At 44.9% G+C, this 21,797-nt stretch overlaps 1 protein-coding gene across 3 annotated transcripts in view; it reads right to left on the reverse strand.

Annotated features, from left to right (window-relative positions):
• LOC118377182 (amyloid-beta A4 precursor protein-binding family A member 1-like) overlaps nt 1-21,797 on the reverse strand; it is a 179,278-nt gene that overhangs the window by 117,938 nt on the left and 39,543 nt on the right. For all 3 annotated transcript variants that reach the window (XM_052479306.1, XM_052479307.1, XM_052479305.1), the window contains exon 2: nt 3,670-3,846. The gene's annotated coding sequence lies outside the window, so the exon portion shown is untranslated. The remainder of the gene's footprint in view (nt 1-3,669; nt 3,847-21,797) is intronic.

Genomic DNA, 21,797 nt, shown 5'->3' on the forward strand with positions numbered 1-21,797 from the left:
CCCTACCATCCCCCTTCCTCTCTCTTTCTACTCGGTTTCCTCTCTCTTCCCATTCGGTTTCCTCTCTCGGTTTGCTCTCTTTTCCCACTCGGTTTCCTCTCTCTTCCCATTCGGTTTCCTCTCTCTTCACATTCGGTTTCCTCTCTCTTTCTACTCGGTTTCCTCTCTCTTCCCATTCGGTTTCCTCTCTCTTCCCACTCGGTTTCCTCTACCTTTCTACCCAGTTTCCTTTCGGTTTCCTCTCTCTTTCACTGGGTTTCCTCTCTTTTTCTACTCGGTTTCCTCTCTTGGTTCCCTCTCTCGGTTTCCTCTCTCTTCCCACTCGGTTTCCTCTCCCTTTCTACCCAGTTTCCTTTCTGTTTCCTCTCTGCAGATCAAATCAGATTAGGGGTCGTATGTATCAAGCGTCTCAGAGTCGGAGTGCTGATCTAGGACCAGGGCCCCCCTGTCCATGTAATATTAATCCATGTGTGATCTAAAAGGCTAAACTGATCAAGTCAGCAATCGTAATATGAGATGCCACAACTACAGTTTGTTAACAGAAATGTGTTGATGTCACGAGTCCCACTGAAGGTGTCTCCCTGCCTGTTCGGGCGGCGGTCGTCGTCGCCGATCCCTTTTTCCTTTTCTGTTCGTTTGGGCTTATTGGCACCTGTCCCTTATTTTGTGGTCAGTTTTATGCGCCAAGTAGTTTGGCGTGACCGTTTGTACCGGAATAAAATACTTTTTCCCCCTAACCCTCTGCGCCTGACTCCAAACCCACTACTCCTAGAAGACTCTGACAGAATCCTGCACCGTTTTGGAATGGAGTCAGTAGGAGCAGCTGCACTTCCTCTCCCATCGATGGAGGAGCGAGTTCTTCACCATACGGCCATTCTCCACCGGATCGGGTCGGCAATGGACCAGATGATGGAGAGGATGGACCGCTGGGAGAGAGGAGTGGCCTCTCTACCTCACCCCAGCTCCTCTTCCGCCAGCACCACCTACCCCTCCTCCGGCGTCCGGATCCGGTGCCCTGCGTCTGGTGCTCCCCAGGGAGTACGATGGAACGCGGCTGGGTGCCAGGGGTTCTTACTACAGCAGAGCTGTACCTGGCTCCCATTCGCCCGACTACCTCAGGGGCGGAGAGCGTGAGCGTCTCGTCTCCTGTCTGACGTGTCGAGCCCTGGAGTGGGCCAACGCAGTGTGGAATGGCCCAGACTCGGCGAGGATCACCACCCAGAGTTCACCCGCCGGTTCCGGGGCGTGTTCGACCACACCGAAGGGCAGTTGAGCGGCTGTTTCACCTGCGACAGGAGACAAGGAGCGCGCAGGATTTTGCGCTGGAGTTCTGGACCTTGGCCGCCGGGGTAGGGGTGATGGACCACTATCGCTGTAGCCTCCAGGAGGACGTCCGCAGGGAGCTAGCTTGTCGGGACACCACCCTCTCCCTTGACAAGCTTATTGACATATCCATCCGACTGGACAACCTGCTGGCTGCCCGCAGGCGTCAGAACAGGCCTTGTTGGTTCCACCTCCAGGCCCTCCTGCTCCAATCCCAATGGATTTAGGGGGACCGCATCGGGGGGACTGGAGGAGGAGGCTCCTCCTGCACCAGGTGTGGTCGGAGAAGACACACTGCTGATCGGTGCTGGAGGAGCTCGTCTGGGAGTCGGGATGGCAGGCGAGCACTCCTCATTCACTCCAGGTGAGTCAGCACCAGACTCATCCAGAGCTCCCTGTGGGTCATATGTTCTTACCAATGTATTTTTCTGAGTTTTCTCCCTCTCTACAGGCGCTAGTCGATTCAGGCGCATCTGGGAACTTTATGGATCGTGGGCTCACGTTAAGGCTAGGGATTCCCCTGGTGTTGTTAGACCAACCTTTCCCCGTGCACTCCTTAGATAGCCGACCATTAGGGTCAGGGCTGGTCGGGGAGGCCACGGTTCCACTGGACATGGTGACGCAGGGGGATCATAAGGTGCGGATCAGTCTCTTCCTTATTGATTCACCCTCGTTTTTAGTGGTGCTGGGGGTTCCCTGGCTGGCTAATCACAATCCTGAGATTTCATGGAGACAGGGGGCTCTCCGAGGGTGGTCAGAGGAGTGTTCAGGCAGGTGCATAGGAGTTTTCATCGGTGTGATGACGGTGGAGAGTCCAGACCAGGTTTCCACTGTGCACATTCCCTCGTTGAGTGGTTGAAAAATGAGTTTTAATGACTCCAACCTAAGTCTATGTAAACCTCCGACTTCAACTGTAGATGGGCAGATACTATAGGATGTTCAGTATGAGGCAGTAGAGGCTGCGGATGGCACCAACAGCAGGACAACAGATAGACAAATACTATAAAAACACATTACTCTATAACATACTAAAACACTACGGCCAAGTACCATCTGCCCACTGAGTTAGAGCCAGAGCTAACGCTATAGGACCTACAGTTGTGTGTGTGTGTGTGTGTGTGTGTGTGTGTGTGTGTGTGTGTGTGTGTGTGTGTGTGTGTGTGTGTGTGTGTGTGTGTGTGTGTGTGTGTGTGTGTGTGTGTGTGTGTGTGTGTGTGTGTGTGTGTGTGTGTGTGTGTGTGCGTGTGTGTGTGTGTGTGTGTGTGTGTGTGTGTGTGTGTGTGTGATCCCTTGACCAGTCATTTAACAGTTTATTAACTCTGAGGCTAGTTTGTCTCTAGTACCTATAACCTGTAGATGTGACAGTCAACACACGTGAGTGAGCGAGAGAGAGGACCCTCCACAGTCAAGTTAATGAGGCATCACAGACACACACACACACACATTTACAGTATCTCTAGCTAAACATTTCTCTCTCTCCAATCATTGGCTGGTGGAAGTCCCTGGGTAAAGGCAAAAGTCTACATTATCATTGTTTCTATCTGGCAGAAAGTCCAACCAAGCTTTTTGATTGGAAGAACAAATTGAACGTGCAAGATATATTCAGGACTATAAAGAGGTCAATAAAATATTTGTGCTTATTATTATTTTAAGTATTATTACTAAGTCCTTTGATGAAGGCTTTCATGTTGTTATTTTTAATTTTTATAGAACCTCTATTTCCTTCCAGTAAACTCTCAGTAGGTAGCAGAGAAAAAGGTTTACGTTTTGTTCGTCGTATGTGCAGGATAAATACAGTACACGTCATCCAATGAAATGCTTACTTGCATGTTCGTTCTCGACAATACGATCTAGAAGAAAAAAACGCACACCTACTAAGAGGTGTTGGCTAGCGGAGTAGAAACTTGAAAATAAAAAGAGAGCAGGACACACTAGGAGCTCAGATGCAAAAATGTAATACCAACGTTTGACAGCCAAGCTGTCTTCATCAGGATATAATCACAAACACTGCGGGATGACTCGTTTATATAGTGTCAAAAGACACTAAATAATAATCATAATACGAATATAAAGTAAATGGCTCAGTAGAATAGAATAAACATTTTAGTATAGTTATAATACAGGAAGGCACAATTTATAGTCCAATATATACACATGTTTTGGGGAAGGGGGATTTGTGGGGAAAGTGTTTAAATTGTGCAGTATTCATCAATCATATTAAGAAGAATAAGAGGAAGGAAGGAGGGAATTAGGGAAATAAGGAAGTAGGGAAGGAAGGAAGGAAGTAAGGAAGGAAGGAATCTTCAGAGTATACCAACATGAATGAGGTGGAAGACAGAGACTCACCTTCTAGAACCATCAATGGGTGTGGAGGGCGGTTAGGTGGCTCCTTGGAGCAGAGGCCAGGGTTGGACCCTATGGTTCTGTGGTAATGTGGAGATGGTGTGGTTGAAAGCAACTACTGGAGTCCTTAGACTGGTACAGGCATGTAGGGACAGTTCCTCAGATCACAGCAGCTCCAGCCTACAACATAGACAAGAGGACAACAGATTAGAGGAGAGAGGAAGAGGATCTATTGAAAGAGAAGAGTGGGTGGAAAAACAGATAAACAGATGAAAATGGGTGTACACACACACACACACACACACACACACACACGAAAGCACGACAATACAAATAATTGAAACAAGCTATACTGTATATCCCATCGGCAGAGACACACACAGAGAACAGCTCAAGTTTGTCTCTTAGATGTCCAATCTGCAGTAATCCTAGTAGAGCCATGGAACAGCAGTGAGAGGCAGAGAGGCCGGCGAGAATCAGCCTCTTCTGTTGTTGTTAAATCTCAGGCTTGATGATGTGACTTCTGTGGCTTTTTGACAGATGAAACAGTGTGACTCTGAACTACAATTCACACGCTCGCACACACGCTCGCACGTGCACACACACACACACACACACACACACACACACACACACACACACACACACACACACACACACACACATCCAATTTGTCAAGGCAATATGTGATGTCTGTGACTCAATAGAGAGCCGTAACCTAGATTTCCAAGGAGCGGATAACAACAGAAAGAGACTAGTCTGGGCTTTGATAAAGTTCCCATCAATTAGATGAGTTGAGCATTCTTTAGATGAGTTGAGACCGAGAGGAGAAGAGCATTCTTTAGATGAGTTGAGACCGAGAGGAGAGCAGAGCATTCTTTAGATGAGTTGAGACCGAGAGGAGAGAAGAGCATTCTTTAGATGAGTTGAGACCGAGAGGAGAGAAGAGCATTCTTTAGATGAGTTGAGACCGAGAGTAGAGCATTCTTTAGATGAGTTGAGACCGAGAGCAGAGCATTCTTTAGATGAGTTGAGACCGAGTAGAGCATTCTTTAGATGAGTTGAGACCGAGAGCAGAGCATTCTTTAGATGAGTTGAGACCGAGTAGAGCATTCCTTAGATGAGTTGAGACCGAGAGTAGAGCATTCCTTAGATGAGTTGAGACCGTGAGAAGAGCATTCTTTAGATGAGTTGAGACCGAGAGCAGAGCATTCTTTAGATGAGTTGAGACCGAGAGCAGAGCATTCTTTAGATGAGTTGAGACCGAGAGCAGAGCATTCTTTAGATGAGTTGAGACCGAGAGCAGAGCATTCTTTAGATGAGTTGAGACCGAGAGCAGAGCATTCTTTAGATGAGTTGAGACCGAGAGCAGAGCATTCTTTAGATGAGTTGAGACCGAGAGCAGAGCATTCTTTAGATGAGTTGAGACCGAGAGCAGAGCATTCTTTAGATGAGTTGAGACCGAGAGCAGAGCATTCTTTAGATGAGTTGAGACCGAGAGCAGAGCATTCTTTAGATGAGTTGAGACCGAGAGCAGAGCATTCTTTAGATGAGTTGAGACCGAGAGCAGAGCATTCTTTAGATGAGTTGAGACCGAAAGCAGAGCATTCTTTATATGAGTTGAGACCGAAAGCAGAGCATTCTTTAGATGAGTTGAGACCGAGAACAGAGCATTCTTTAGATGAGTTGAGACCGAGAGCAGAGCATTCTTTAGATGAGTTGAGACCGAGAGCAGAGCATTCTTTAGATGAGTTGAGACCGAGAGCAGAGCATTCTTTAGATGAGTTGAGACCGAAAGCAGAGCATTCTTTAGATGAGTTGAGACCGAGAACAGAGCATTCTTTAGATGAGTTGAGACCGAGAGCAGAGCATTCTTTAGATGAGTTGAGACCGAGAGCAGAGCATTCTTTAGATGAGTTGAGACCGAGAGCAGAGCATTCTTTAGATGAGTTGAGACCGAGAGCAGAGCATTCTTTAGATGAGTTGAGACCGAGAGCAGAGCATTCTTTAGATGAGTTGAGACCGAAAGCAGAATATTGTGAATCACTAACCACATTGCCATCCACGTTTTTTATGCGAGTAAAGTCATACCGTATAAAACAAAAATCACAACATCTGTGATGGAAACAGGAAGTTTTGGTACAATTTTATAAATGCCGACAGAACAATTGTAAGTTTGACATGGTGGTATGTTTTCTTGGCGATAAAATGTATTGTGCAAGAAATGGCGTTGGAAATGCCTTTATGTTAAAATATTGATATATTTGAGTCACGCGATGCTATGGTGTGTGGTCCTCCCACTACGACTCTGGAAACCATGCTGTTTATTAGGCTACAGATAAGTTGTGATGAATTTCACAGGGTTGTGAAAGTGCAAGATGACGCGCTTGATGCTCTTTTCCAATAAATATCGAGGGTCTTATTCTGGTGACATGATGCTTGACTGCCGTTTGACAAAAAGCAAAGCGTCAGTACAGGACTAAGATTGAATCCTACTACACCGGCTCTGATGCTCGTCGGACGTGGCAGGGCTTGCAAAATATTACGGACTACAAACAAAAGCCCAGCTGCGAGCTGCCCAGTGACACGAGCATACCAGACGAGCTAAATTACTTGTATGCGTGCTTCGAGGCAAGTACCACTGAAGCATGCATGAGAGCACCAGCTATTCCGGATGACTTTGTGATCATGGTCTCTGTAGCCTATGTGAGTAAGACCTTTAAAAAGGTCAACATTCACAAGGCCGCAGGGCCAAACGGATTACCAGGACGTGTACTAAAAGCATGCGCTGACCAACTGGCAAGTGTATTCACTGACATTTTCATCCTGTCCCTGACCAAGTCTTTAATACCCACATGTTTCAAGCTGACCACCATAGTCCCTGTGCCCAAGAACGCCAAGTTAACGTGTCTAAATGACTACTGACCCGTAGCACTCATGTCTGTAGCCATGAAGTGCTTTGAAAGGCTGGTCATGGTTCACATCAACACTATCATCCCAGGAACACCTACGTGGGAATGCTGTTCGTTGACAACAGCTCAGCATTCAACACCATAGTGCCCATGAAGCTCATTATTAAGTTAAAGACTAAAAACCTCCCTCTGCAACTGGATCTTGGACTTCTTGACAAGCCGCCCCCAGGTGGTAAGGGTAGACAACAACACATCCGCCTTGCTCAGGGGTGTGTGCTTAGTCCTTTCCTGTACTTCCTGTTCACCTATGACTGCATGGCCAAGCATGACTCCAACACAACAATGAAGTTTGCAGATGACACACCGGTGGTAGGCCTGATCACCGACAACGATGAGACAGCCTATAAGGAGGAGGTCAAAGACCTGGAAGTGTGGAGCCAAGACAACAACCTCTTCCTCAATGTGATCAAGACAAAGGATATGATTGTGGACTACAGGAAAAGGAGACAGCTTAGAGTTTGTTGGTCCACATCACCAACAAACTACCATGGTCCAAACACCCCAAGACAGTCGTGAAGATGGCACAACAAAGCCTATTCCCCCTCAGGAGACTGAAAAGATTTGGCATGGGTCCTCAGATCCTAAAAAAATTCTACAGCTGCACCATCGAGAGCATCCTGTCTGGTTACATCACCGCCTGGTATGGCAACTGCTCGACATCGGACCGCAAGGCGCTACAGAGGGTAGTGTGTACAGCCCAGTACATCACTGGGGCCAAGCAGAGTAGCAGAGCGCTCCACTTCACAGCAAAGAGTAGCAGAGCACACTTCACAGCAAAGAGTAGCAGAGCACTCCACTTCACAGCAAAGAGTAGCAGAGCACTCCACTTCACAGCAAAGAGTAGCAGAGCACTCCACTTCACAGCAAAGAGTAGCAGAGCACTCCACTTCACAGCAAAGAGTAGCAGAGCACTCCACTTCACAGCAAAGAGTAGCAGAGCACTCCACTTCACAGCAAAGAGTAGCAGAGCACTCCACTTCACAGCAAAGAGTAGCAGAGCACTCCACTTATCGCATGTTAACGTTTATTGTCAAGAATCTTGTCCTGGAGGTAGAACTGAGCGATTTCAGCGAGATGGGTCAAAATTGGCTACATCGTAAAAATGTATGAAAACAAAACTGAGTTTTTTGGTCTTCATTTAAGGTTAGGGTTAGGTTTACTTTGTGACAAAGTAAACCTTTGTGATGATTTGATGACTTTGTGATGACCAATGAAGTGCTGCCTCCAAGGCAACATTCATGACAATAAATGCCAACCTGCCCTCTCCTCTCTGTCTCTTTCTGTCCCTACCAGTCCATGTTCCACCAGGCTGTGTATCAAATCATATCAAAGTTTGTCACATGCGCTGAATACAACAGGTGTACCTTACAGTGAAATGCTTACTTACAGGCTCTAACCAATAGCGCAAAAAAAGGTATTAGGTGAACAATAGGTAGGTAAAGAAATAAAACAACAGTAAAAAGACAGGCTATATACATTAGCGAGGCTATAGAAGTAGCGAGGCTACATACAGACACCGGTTAGTCAGGCTGATTGAGGTAGTATGTACAGTGAGGGAAAAAAGTATTTGATCCCCTGCTGATTTTGTACGTTTGCCCACTGACGAAGAAATGATCAGTCTATCATTTTAATGATAGGTTTATTTAAACAGTGAGAGACAGAATAACAACAAAACAATCCAGAAAAACACGTCAAAAATGTTATAAATTGATTTGCATTTTAATGAGGGAAATAAGTATTTGACCCCCTCTCAATCAGAAAGATTTCTGGCTCCCAGGTGTCTTTTATACAGGTAACGAGCTGAGATTAGGGGCACACTCTTAAAGGGAGTGCTCCTAATCTCAGCTTGTTACCTGTATAAAAGACATCTGTCCACAGAAGCAATCAATCAATCAGATTCCAAACTCTCCACCATGGCCAAGACCAAAGAGCTCTCCAAGGATGTCAGGGACAAGATTGTAGCGATACACAAGGCTGGAATGGGCTACAAGACCATCGCCAAGCAGCTTGGTGAGAAGGTGACAACAGTTGGTGCGATTATTCGCAAATGGAAGAAACACAAAAGAACTGTCAATCTCAGTCAGGAGTTTACATACACCTTAGCCAAATACATTTAAACTCAGTTTTTCACAATTCCTGGCATTAAATCCTAGTAACAATTCCCTGTCTTAGGTCAGTTAGGACCACCACCAGTTTAAGAATGTGAAATGTCAGAATAATAGTAGACAATTATTTATTTCAGCTTTTATTTCTTAGATCACATTCCCAGTGGGTCAGAAGTTTACATACACTCAATTAGTATTTTGTAGCATTGCCTTTAAATTGTTTAACTTGGGTCAAATGTTTCGGGTAGCCTTCCACAAGCCTCCCCAATAAGGTGAATTTTGGCCCACTCCCCCTGACAGAGCTGGTGTAGTGAGTCAGGTTTGTAGGTCTCCTTGCTCGCACATGCTTTTTCAGTTCTCCCTACAAATTTCCTATAGGATTGAGGTCAGGGATTTGTGATAGCCACTCCAATACCTGGACTTTGTTGTCCTGAAGCCATTTTGCCACAATTTTGGAAGTATGCTTGGGGTCATTGTCCATTTGGAAGACCCATTTGCAACCAAGCTTTAACTTCCTGACTGATGTCTTGAGATTTTGCTTCGATATTTCCATATAATTTCCCTACCTCATGAAGCCATCTATTTTGTGAAGTGCACCAATCCATCCTGCAGCAAAGCATGGCCAAACAGTTCCATTTTTGTTTCATCAGACCAGAGGATATTTCTCCAAAACATATGATCTGGCTGTTATATGGCAGTTTTGGAGCAGTGTCTTCTTCCTTGCTGAGTGGCCTTTCAGGTTATGCCGATATAGGACTCGTTTTACTGTGGATATAGATACTTTTGTACCGGTCTCCTCCAGCATCTTCACAAGGTCCTTTGCTGTTGTTCTGGGATTGATTTGCACTTTCCGCACCAAAGTACGTTCATATCTAGGAGACAGAATGCGTCACCTTCCTGAGTGGTATGATGTCTGCGTGGTCCCATGGGGTTTATACTTGCGTACTATTGTTTGTACAGATGAACGTGGTACCTTCGGGTGTTTGGAAATTGCTCCCAAGGATGAACCAGACTTGTGGAGGTCTACAATTTATTTTCTGATGTCTTGGTTGATTTCTTTTGATTTTCCCATGATGTCAAGCAAAGAGGCACTGAATTTGAAGGTAGGCCTTGAAATACCTCCACATGTACACCTCCAATTGACTCAAATGATGTCAATTAGTCTATCAGAAGCATCTAAAGCTATGACTCCATTTTCTGGAATTTTCCAAGTTGTTTAAAAGCACAGTCAACTTAGTGTATGTAAACGTCTGACCCACTGGAATTGTGGTACAGTGAATTATAAGTGAAATAATCTGTCTGTAAACAATTGTTGCGAAAATGACTTATGTCATGCACAAAGTAGATGTCCTAACCGACTTGCCAAAACTATAGTTTGTTAACAAGAACTTTGTGGAGTGGCTGAAAAAACGAGTTTTAATGACTCCAACCTAAGTGTATGTAAACTTCTGACTTCAACTGTCTCTTTAGAGTTTCAGTCGGGAGATAGTAACTCGGTAAACAACATCAGATTAGTGTCGTATCACGACAGGACTGATCGGAGGTCTGAGTCTGAAGGCAGGGACTGAGGTAGAGCTGGGTCACTGGGCTGTACGGTAAGTCATTTAACCACATTCATCTACAGTGCTGCTCAGACTGGAGCTCTGAGTCAGGCAGTGGGCAAAACCATTCTGTCTCTCTGGTCGAAACAGTGTCACATAAGATATGGTTGACGTTTTAAAGTGTCTTTAAGACACATATAGACCGAAGATACTGTATGACCAAGCAGAAAAACATTTTATGGTGGGTTTGAGATATCTGATTTCTATTGGATTCATATCTGCTTGAAGATAGTTGCATTCATGACATGTTGGACATAAAGGACCTAAAATACCTATATATTTTGTTTACTGTATACTGACCGTAACACTTCAGTGCCAATGTTTCCTTAATTTCCTATTTGTCTAAAAGAGTCAGTCGGGTTGAAAGAGAGAGAGTGTGTTATTGTTATCACTGATCCGGCCTGGCTAAATCTCCCCATGCAGGGCGAACTGCTGCTGGGTTGTCATGGCGTTGTCATGGCATGCCGCTGGGTTGTCATGGAGACGCCTCAGTAATGACTCCCTCTGCGACGGCAGGTGAAGGAAGTGACCTTTACACGGGACGGATCTTAATAGTCTAAAATGGCCTCCTCTCCTTGTCTCCTCTACTTCCATCTCAATAGTCTACCAAGGCTTCCTCCTCATTTCAGGGATCTCAAGGAAAGGAGATGAGGTGTGGACTTTGAGATGCACCCATGAAGTCGAATAAAGCACCTACTGTCTTCTCGACCAATGAAAAAGCAACCAAAGCAGAGGGCCATGTCTCTGAAGACAGACACCTCTGTCCACCAATGGGAATAAAGCACCTACTGTCTTCTCGACCAATGAAAAAGCAACCAAAGCAGAGGGCCATGTCTCTGAAGACAGACACCTCTGTCCACCAATGGGAATAAAGCACCTACTGTCTTCTCGACCAATGAAAAAAGCAACCAAAGCAGAGGGCCATGTCTCTGAAGACAGACACCTCTGTCCACCAATGGGAATAAAGCACCTACTGTCTTCTCGACCAATGAAAAAGCAACCAAAGCAGAGGGCCATGTCTCTGAAGACAGACACCGTACAGATACTCCAGTCATTGTAAAAAAAACAACAACACTTACTGCTCACAAAAAGCCATTTAAATAGAGACTAGGTAGACCTGTGTTTCTTATCCTATTATATTATATATTATTATACACCCAATGGGATGCACATTCTGCCTTTGCAATACACACAAAGCTTGATGATGAGTTGCTCATTTGAATCAGCGGTGTATTGCTAAGGCAAAATGTAAAATGTGCACCCTTTGGTTCCCCAGGATCAGTTTAAGAGACCGTGACAGAGGATGAGAGGAATATAGAATGACATAGTGATGTTTGTTCATCACATAGAGTATAGACCCATCCTAGTGGTATATATAATATGACTACTATACCTACTCTAGCTACTATCACTACTATAGCTACTATCGTTACTATAGCTACTAATGCTTCTATAGTTACTATCGCTTCTACCATTTCTATAGCTACTATCATTACTATAGCTACTATTGTTACTATAGCTACTATCATTACTATAGTTACTATAACTACTACAGTTACTATAACTACTATAGCTATTATAACTACTATAGCTACTATCATTACTATAGCTACTATTGCTTCTATAGTTACTATCGTTTCTATCATTACGATAGCTACTATCATTACTATAGCTACTATCGTTACTATAGCTACTATCGTTCCTATAGTTACAATAGTTACAATAACTACTATAGTTACTATAACTACTATAGCTACCATAGCTAATACAACTGCTAGAGCTAATATAACTGCTATAGCTACTATAACTGCTTTAGCTACTATAACTGCTATAGCTACTATAACTACTATAGTTACTATAGCTACTATAACTACTAACTACTATAGTTACTATAACTACTATAGTTACTATAACTACTATAGTTACTATAACTACTATAGTTACCATAGTTACTATAACTACTATAGTTACCATAGTTACTATAACTACTATAGTTACCATAACTACTACAGCTACTAAAACTACTATAGTTACTAGAACTACTAGAACTACTATAGTTACTAGAACTACTATAGTTACTAGAACTACTAAAGTTACCCTAACTACTAGAACTACTAAAGTTACCATAACTACTATAGCTACTATAGCTACCATAGTTACCATAACTACTATAGATACTATAACTACTAACTACTATAGCTACTATTGCTACTAAAGTTACCATAACTACTATAGATACTATAACTACTATAGTTTCTATAGTTACTATAACTACTATAGTTTCTATAGCTACCATAACTACTATAGCTACTCTAACTACTAAAGTTACCATAACTACTATAACTACTATAGTTACTATAACTACTATAGTTACTATAGCTACTATAGTTACCATCGTTACCATAACTACTACAGCTACTATCGTTCCTATAGTTACAATAGTTACTATAACTACTATAGTTACTATAACTACTACAGCTACCATAGCTAATACAACTGCTAGAGCTAATATAACTGCTATAGCTACTATAACTGCTTTAGCTACTATAACTGCTATAGCTACTATAACTGCTATAGCTACTATAACTGCTATAGCTACTATAACTACTATAGTTACTATAACTACTATAGTTACTATAACTACTATAGTTACTATAACTACTATAGTTACTATAACTACTATAGTTACTATAACTACTATAGTTACCATAGTTACTATAACTACTATAGTTACCATAACTACTATAGTTACCATAACTACTACAGCTACTAAAACTACTATAGTTACTAGAACTACTAGAACTACTAGTTACTAGAACTACTATAGTTACTAGAACTACTAAAGTTACCTAACTACTATAACTACTAGTTACCATAACTACTATAGCTACTATAGCTACCATAGTTACCATAACTACTATAGATACTATAACTACTAACTACTATAGTTACTATAACTACTATAGTTTCTATAGTTACTATAGTTTCTATAGCTACCATAACTACTATAGCTACTCTAACTACTAAAGTTACCATAACTACTATAACTACTATAGTTACTATAGCTACTATAGTTACCATAGTTACCATAACTACTACACCTACTATTGCTACTAAAACTCCTATAGTTACTAGAACTACTAAAGTTACCATAGTTACTATAACTACTATAGTTGCCATAACTACTACAGCTATTATTGCTACTAAAACTACTATAGTTACTAGAACTACTAAAGTTACCCTAACTACTATAGCTACCATAGCTACTAAAGTTACCATAACTACTATAGATACTATAACTAACTATAGCTAATAAAGCTACTATAGCTACCATAGTTACTAAAGCTACTAAGTTACCATAAATTATATAGCTACTATATCTGCTATAACTGCTATAGATAATATAACTGCTATAGCTAACAACTGCTATAGCTAATATAACTGCTATAGCTAATATAACTGCTATAGTTAATATAACTGCTATAGCTACTATAACTGCTATAGCTACTATAACTGCTATAGTTACAAATACTACAACTACTTCTAAAGCTACTATAGCTACCAAAGCTATTAAAGTTACCATAACTACAATAGCTACTATAGCTAGTATAACAACTATAGCTACTATAACTACTATAACTATTATACCTACTATAGTTACTGTAACTACTATAGCTACTATAACTTCTATAGTTACCATAGCTACTATAATTACTAAAGTTACCATAACTACTATAACTACCATAGCTACTATAGTTACCATAACGACTATAGCTACTAAAGTTACCATAACTACTGTAGCTGCTCACAGCAGGGCATGAATACTGTATAGAAAAGCCCCCTCGGCATCTTATAAGTACTATAAATACAGACGTGTAATCACACAGCGTAAACAGTGTGTGAAGGAGAAGATGACCTAAAGAGAGTGGCCTTGGGGACAAAGATATTCTGCCATTGATCTAATACAGTCATACAAGCGGCGATGAACAAACTGTCACTCACACGGCTGTCCAGGATCTCTGAAGTCAGCTCAGCTTAGCTCAGTGTGTGTTACAGCAGGGTGACAGGCCCGGAAGACACGCAGCGTCTCACTCATTCATATATACACACACACACCATCTGCGGGGTGACAGAAGAGGTTTGCCCTGCACTGTCTGACAGGAACAAACGCTGGGTTGTCTCAGACTGGGGTTGGAGATCAACACTGAAGAGATGCTTGAAGGGAACAACAACAGTGTTTCTTAGACAGCTACCAAGGACACGGTCTAAAGAACACGCCTGCCTGCCCGCCCGCCCGCCTGCCCGCCCGCCTGCCGTCATTGGAAGATCTTTCATGTTCTAACCTCACTACCTCTGACATTCCTATTAACCAAAATATAACAATTAATTTAATCACAACAGCTAAAGAAAGAACTGTGTAGTTGAATTAATCTTAGCTGGAGTGATATTATTTATATTTGGTTTACATGTTTCTTTCTGGTGGCTTACACTACAGCGCAGTAAGTACAATGTGACTGTTGAAAACAGACATTGAGCCTGAGTCTCCTTTATCTCCACAGTAATGATTAATGTCTGTGTCAATTACACTCTGCTATTTCAGCACCACCCGCCTCCATTTTATTCTGTGTTCTGATGTGAACGAGAAGCACAAAAAACAGCCTTGAAGTCAGGGAGAGAAAAGAACACCCAGGCAGTGAGTGTGTGTGTGTGTGTGTGTGTGTGCGTGCGTGCGTGCGTGCGTGCGTGTGTGTGTAGAGCTCTCTCGTAGACTCCGTGTGTCCCTGAGCCACAGCTCCATCCTTCTGCCTCTATCTGCCAAGTAGAGTTCCCGAGTGGCACAGAGGTCTAAGGCAGTGCAAGAGGTGTCACTACAGCCCTGGTTCGAATCCGGGCTGTATCACATCTGGCCATGATTGGGAGCCCCATAGGGCGGCGCACAATTGGCCCAGCGTCGTCTGGGTTTGGCCGGGATAGACCGTCATTGTAAATAAGAATTTGTTCTCAACCGACTTTCCTAGTTAAATAAAATAAATAAATAAGAGAGCCTCTCCTAAAGCCACACCCCTATTGCTATTCTCCAGCACGGCCACAGCACCGCAGAGCACATTTGATGTGACTGACAGCCCCCTATTCTCCATCACACCTCATTGTCTGTGGATGCATCCCAAAGTGCACCCTATTCCCTATATAGTGCACTACAACTGTCCAGAGCCTTATGAGGCTAAAGTAGTGTACTATGTAGGGAATAGGGTGCCAATTCCGACGCAACATGTGACATTCCTGTGCTGTATTTGTCTGCTAGCCGCTATGAGAAAGATAGATAGGTCGCGTTTCAAGTTTCAAGTGCAAAATGGTACAGTAACAGTGACTTTCCCCACAACGCAGTGATAGTAATAACACTATACACTGAGGGACAAAACATTAAGAACACCTGCTCTTTCCATGACAGACTGTCCAGGTGAATCCAGGGGAAAGCTATGATCTCTTATTGATGTCACTTGTTAAATCCACTTCAATCAGTGTAGATGAAGGGGAGGAGACGGGTTAAAGAAGGACTTTTAAGCGTTGAGACAACTGAGACATGGATTGTGTATGTGTGTCATTCAGAGGGTGAATGGGCAACACAAAATATTTAAGTGCCTTTGAACAGGGTGTGGTAGTAGGTGCCAGGAGCACCTGTTTGTGTCAAGAACTGCAACGCTGCTGGGTTTTTAACGCTCAACAGTTTCCCGTCTGAAGAATGGTCCACCACCCAAAGGACATCCAGCCAACTTGATAAAACTGGAGGAAGCATTGGAGTCAACATGGTCCACCACCCAAAGGACATCCAGTCAACTTGATACAACTGTAGGAAGCATTGGAGTCAACACGGTCCACCACCCAAAGGACATCCAGCCAACTTGATACAACTGGAGGAAGCATTGGAGTCAACACGGTCCACCACCCAAAGGACATCCAGCCAACTTGATACAACTGGAGGAAGCATTGGAGTCAACACGGTCCACCACCCAAAGGACATCCAGCCAACTTGATACAACTGGAGGAAGAATTGGAGTCAACACGGTCCACCACCCAAAGGACATCCAGCCAACTTGATACAACTGTAGGAAGCATTGGAGTCAACATGGTCCACCACCCAAAGGACATCCAGCCAACTTGATACAACTGGAGGAAGAATTGGAGTCAACATGGTCCACCACCCAAAGGACATCCAGCCAACTTGATACAACTGTAGGAAGCATTGGAGTCAACATGGTCCACCACCCAAAGGACATCCAGCCAACTTGATACAACTGGAGGAAGAATTGGAGTCAACATGGACCACCACCCAAAGGACATCCAGCCAACTTGATACAACTGGAGGAAGCATTGGAGTCAACATGGTCCACCACCCAAAGGACATCGAGCCAACTTGATACAACTGTAGGAAGCATTGGAGTCAACATGGACCAGTATCCCTGTGGAACGCTTTCAACACCTTGTAGAGTCCATAACCTGATGAACCGAGGCTGTTCTGAGGGAAAAGGGGGAGAGTGCAACTCAATATTAGGAAGGTGTGATATGTGCCATGGCAAACTTTTTAAAGCACTTCCTGATTACAGATGTGAGTGCTACGGGGTGGTAGTCATCACACTTCCTGATTACAGATGTGAGTGCTACAGGGTGGTAGTCATCACTTCCTGATTACAGATGTGAGTGCTACAGGGTGGTAGTCATCACTTCCTGATTACAGAGGTGAGTGCTACAGGGTGGTAGTCATCACTTCCTGATTACAGAGGTGAGTGCTACAGGGTGGTAGTCATCACTTCCTGATTACAGATGTGAGTGCTACAGGGTGGTAGTCATCACTTCCTGATTACAGAGGTGAGTGCTACAGGGTGGTAGTCATCACTTCCTGATTACAGATGTGAGTGCTACAGGGTGGTAGTCATCACTTCCTGATTACAGAGGTGAGTGCTACAGGGTGGTAGTCATCACTTCCTGATTACAGAGGTGAGTGCTACAGGGTGGTAGTCATAACGGCAGGTAACTTTAGAGTTCTTGGGAACAGGAATGATGGTGGTCATCTTGAGAAGTAGGGATTACAGATTGGCACATGGAGATGTTGAAACTAACCGTGAAGATTCAGCTAGCTGGTCTGCGGATGCTCTGAGAATGCACCCTGGAAAACCGTCCTGTCCCCGTGGCCTTGCGAATGTTGACCAGATTAAAAGCCTTACTTATGTCGGCCTTGGAGAGAGAGATCACCCAGTCCTCTGGGATGGAGGGCCCATCATGCACGGCTCTGTGTTTTTGTCGAAGCGTACATGAAATGCATGGAGTTCGTCTGGTAGAGGAGTATGGTTGGGCAGATCACGATTGGGTCTTCCTTTGTAATCTGTAATAAACTCTAGCCTCTGCCACATGTGCCTAGTGTTGGAGCCGGTCTAATAGGATTCCACCTTGTCCCTGTATTGGAGTTTCTCCTGTTTGACGGCTCTATGGAGGTCATTGGTGAGTGGTTGAGATGCATGTTTAGAGTATTACAGTCCAACTGCCTTCCACTCTGTCAACCTGGCTGCACTGTTACTGTCACTTCTCAAGCCAACGGAGCTACTCATCCAGCACTACATCTCTCTTCACCTTCATCCTCCTCTCTCTCCCTCTCTGTATGTCTTCTTTGACCTTACATTTCTCCTTTCTGTCTCCCATCTTCCCTGCCCCATCACCCTATTCCCTGCCCCATCACCCTCTTTCATGCCCCATCACCCTCTTCCCTGCCCCATCACCCTCTTCCCTGCCCCATCACCCTCTTCCCTGCCCCATCACCCTCTTCCCTGCCCCATCACCCTCTTTTCTGCCCCCACCTCTTCCCTGCCCCATCACCCTCTTTCCTGCCCCCACCTCTCCCTGCCCCATCACCCTCTTCCCTGCCCCATCACCCTCTTTCCTGCCCCATCACCCTCTTTCCTGCCCCCACCTCTTCCCTGCCCCATCACCCTCTTCCCTGCCCCATCACCCTCTTCCCTGCCCCATCACCCTCTTCCCTGCCCCATCACCCTCTTTCCTGCCCCCACCTCTCCCTTCCTCATCACCCTCTTCCCTGCCCCCACCTCTCCCTGCACCATCACCCTCTTCCCTGCCCCCACCTCCCCACCTCTCCCTGCCCCATCACCCTTTCCCTGCCCCCACCTCTCCCTTCCTCATCACCCTCTTCCCAGCCCCCACCTCTCCCTTCCCCCTCACCCTCCTCCCTGCCCCCACCTCTCCCTGCACCATCACCCTCTTCCCTGCCCCCACCTCTCCCTTCCCCTCACCCTCCTCCCTGCCCCCACCTCTCCCTTCCCCCACCTCTCCCTTCCCCCTCACCCTCCTCCCTGCCCCCACCTCTCCCTTCCCCCTCGCCCTCCTCCCTGTCCCCACCTCTCCCTGCCCCATCACCCTCTTCCCTGCCCCCACCTCTCCCTTCCCCCTCACCCTCCTCCCTGTCCCCACCTCTCCCTGCCCCATCACTCTTCCCTGCCCCCACCTCTTCCTTCCCCATCATCCTCTCCATGTCACTCGCTCCCCTCCCTTTTCTTCACTCTCCTCTCCTCTCACCCTCTCTCCTCTTCTCCCTCCTCTGCTCATCTCCCCATCCCCTCCTCCTCGCCCCTCCTCCTGAGCGGTCTTATAATGGTGTGAGCTCAGAGAAATACTCAAGAATTATCTCAGCGGGCTTCTGGTCAATGTGTTCCAGCAGTCGATGTGAGAGCCATCACTCGCTCAACTACCCAAGGTACACTCCAGTCACAGTCACCTCCTCACACTCTCTCTTTCATGCACACGCACGCACGCGCACACACACACACACACACACACACACACACACACACACACACACACACATGGCAGAAGCACCAAATGGAAGTTAGGTTGTGTTTGAACAAAAACAGTAAGCAAACAAAAGAGGGAGTGAGAGAAGAAATGAGACAGAAACGCTGCACTAACGAAAGGAGGTTGAGCTGTGGGATGTTATTAGCCTCATTTCAACAGGACATTCCAGATAAAACTCACTTTATTAATATTCTGTCAGTTTAACTTCCTCTGCAGGCATAAAGACCTGAATAACATGAATAGTCAATGGATTATTAATGTCCATGATCACACACACACACACACACACACACACACACACACACACACACACACACACACACACACACACACACACACACACACACACACACACACACACACACACACACACACACACACACACACACACACACACGACTCACAGCCAAGGTTTGTTGATCCAAAACTCCTCCCCGAACTCCAATGAACAATTTCACACAAATATCCAGACAGGCAGATAATGATCTGATCTTCACATAGAGGACTACCAGCTGACTGATCACATTACTATGCAGTAGCTAACACTAAGGTTTAGTGTGTATTAAATATCCCCTTTTTCACTGTAATAGCATTAGTGACAACACTGGCATAGACTGTGACTGTGTCCCAATTGGCACGCTATTTCCTATATAGTGCACTACTTTTGCACTATATAGGGCATAGGGTTTAGGACACAAGCTATGATTCATAATGAAGCCATGATAATGTATTCATAGAATCTTCCAAAAGGAAATAATGAACCAGGAGCTCAGAGACATCTGGTACACGACTGCATCCCTCCCTCCATCCCTCTCTCCATCCCTCTCTCCATCCTGCTCTCTCTCTGTCTCTCTGTCTCTCTCTCAATCCCCCTCTCTCTCTCTCAATCCCCCTCTCTCTCTCTCAATCCCCTCTCTCTCTCTCAATCCCCCTCTCTCTCTCTCTCTCAATCCCTCTCTCTCTCTCAATCCCTCTCTCTCTCTCAATACCCCTCTCTCTCTCTCTCAATCCCTCTCTCTCTCAATCCCCTCTCTCTCTCTCTCTCTCTCTCTCTCAATCCCCTCTCTCTCTCTCTCAATCCCCTCTCTCTCTCTCTCAATCCCTCTCTCTCTCTCTCTCAATCCCCTCTCTCTCTCAATCCCCCTCTCTCTCTCTCAATCCCCTCTCTCTCTCTCTCAATCCCCCTCTCTCTCTCTCTCTCTCTCTCTCTCTCTCTCTCTCTCTCTCTCTCTCTCCATCCCTCCCTCCATCTCTCCATCGCTCTCTCCATCGCTCCATCCCTCTCTCTCTCTCTCTCCATCCCTCCCTCTCTTCCTCCCTTTCCATCCATCCCTCATTCCAGCCATCCCTGTCTCCCTCTCTTCATCTATCTCTCCAGCCCAGACAAGGGTTCAAATAGTATTAATTTTCTTTCAAATACTTTATCTTGGCTTGATTGAGCTTGCCTGGAGGCTGGAGTAATGGAACCAATGGAATAATACCAAAAGTGCAAACCCAACCTATCTCACATTAAAATTGAACCCAGGTCTGATGCACAGGGGAGAGGTCATGTGTAGGTTACACAGGCCATATGTTTTCTGTCTACTTAATGACGTCGACATTACCGCGCAGTAGAACCCTAGGCCTGTGGGATGGACTGTAAAGACGTACCTTCACACCCTCACTCGACCCTGACCCCAGCTGAACGTCTCTTCAATGTAACCTATATGTTGAGAGGGATTATGATCCAACTGAGAATATATAACTCCAGTTTATAGTCTCAGTATGTAACTCCAGTCCATAATCTCACTCTGTGGCTCCAGTCTCACTCTGTATCTCAGTCTAGTCTCAGTATGTAACTCCAGTCTATAGTCTCAGTATGTAACTCCAGTCTCACTCTGTAGCTCCAGTCTATAGTCTCACTCCGTGGCTCCAGTCTATAGTCTCACTCTGTAACTCCAGTCTATAGTGTCACTCTGTAACTCCAGTCTATAATCTCACTCTGTGGCTCCACTCTCACTCTGTAGCTCCAGTCTATAGTCTCACTCTGTAAATCCAGTCTATAGTGTCACTCTGTAACTCCAGTCTATAGTCTCGGTATGTAACTCCAGACTATAGTCTCAGTATGTAACTCCAGTCTATAATCTCACTTTGTGGCTCCAGTCTCACTCTGTAACTCCAGTCTATAATCTCACTCTGTAGCTCCAGTCTATAATCTCACTCTGTGGCTCCAGTCTCACTCTGTAACTCCAGTCTATAATCTCACTCTGTGGCTCCAGTCTCACTCTGTAGCTCCAGTCTATAGTCTCACTCTGTCCAGTCTATCCAGTCTCACTCTGTAGCTCCAGTCTATAGTCTCTCTCTGTAGCTCCAGCTCTATAGTCTCACTCTGTAACTCCAGTCTATAGTCTCACTCTGTAACTCCAGCTCTCCAGTCTATAGTCTCACTCTGTAACTCCAGTCTATAGTCTCACTCTAACTCCAGTCTCACTCTCACTCTGTCTATAGCTCTAGTCTATAGTCTCCCTCTGTAGCTCAGTCTATAGTCTCACTCTGTAACTCCAGTAACTATAGTCTCACTCTGTAACTCCAGTCTATAGTCTCACTCTGTAGCTCTA

Source organism: Oncorhynchus keta, chromosome 25 (assembly GCF_023373465.1).
Source record: "Oncorhynchus keta strain PuntledgeMale-10-30-2019 chromosome 25, Oket_V2, whole genome shotgun sequence".
NCBI classification, from domain to species: Eukaryota; Metazoa; Chordata; class Actinopteri; order Salmoniformes; family Salmonidae; genus Oncorhynchus; species Oncorhynchus keta.